The sequence below is a fragment of the Dioscorea cayenensis genome, unplaced genomic scaffold, assembly GCF_009730915.1.
Source record: "Dioscorea cayenensis subsp. rotundata cultivar TDr96_F1 unplaced genomic scaffold, TDr96_F1_v2_PseudoChromosome.rev07_lg8_w22 25.fasta BLBR01000770.1, whole genome shotgun sequence".
NCBI lineage: Eukaryota > Viridiplantae > Streptophyta > Magnoliopsida > Dioscoreales > Dioscoreaceae > Dioscorea > Dioscorea cayenensis.
In genome coordinates this window covers 277,157-277,721 of record NW_024087161.1, presented here as the reverse complement: position 1 = coordinate 277,721, position 565 = coordinate 277,157, and positions in this window count along the sequence as shown.

The window sequence follows — 565 nt, the reverse complement described above, 5'->3', positions numbered from 1 at the left end:
TGATGCAAAATGGACTAGTTATACTTGTTTCTTTCGTTAATTCTGAAAAATATATATATATAGGAAAATGAAAAGAAAGAACAAAAATAGTTTTATTGTTTAGTTGAGCTTGTTGTGTGGAAAGAGCTACTGCCTATGAAGTATGAAACTACTCTCATAAGTCGGATACTAGTTATGCTTTGACAAGGTCCCCTTGCATATATCCCGCAAGTGCACGGGTTTGTCGAAGTAATAATCCCGGGTGAGCGGGGTCGAATCCAAAGGGAGTAGGGAGTAAAAACAATTAATTTGAATCTTAGCTATGTGAAAGATCAATGATAAGGAACGTGATAATGATTCAATTCTCAATAATAAAAGCAACAAGAAAGAGAGCAAAAGTAAAAAAGGGGGTAAGGCAATTGATAAAGATGGGGTACCCGGATAATGCTCCACCTAGGATAATTGTTTCAAGTGCAAGAACCCTCTATTATGCTTCCTAATCAATACAATGGTGAGTCGTGGAAATCCTTAATTTCATAGTCTCAAATCTAAAGTCAACTATGCCCCACTCTATACATGTCCCGTA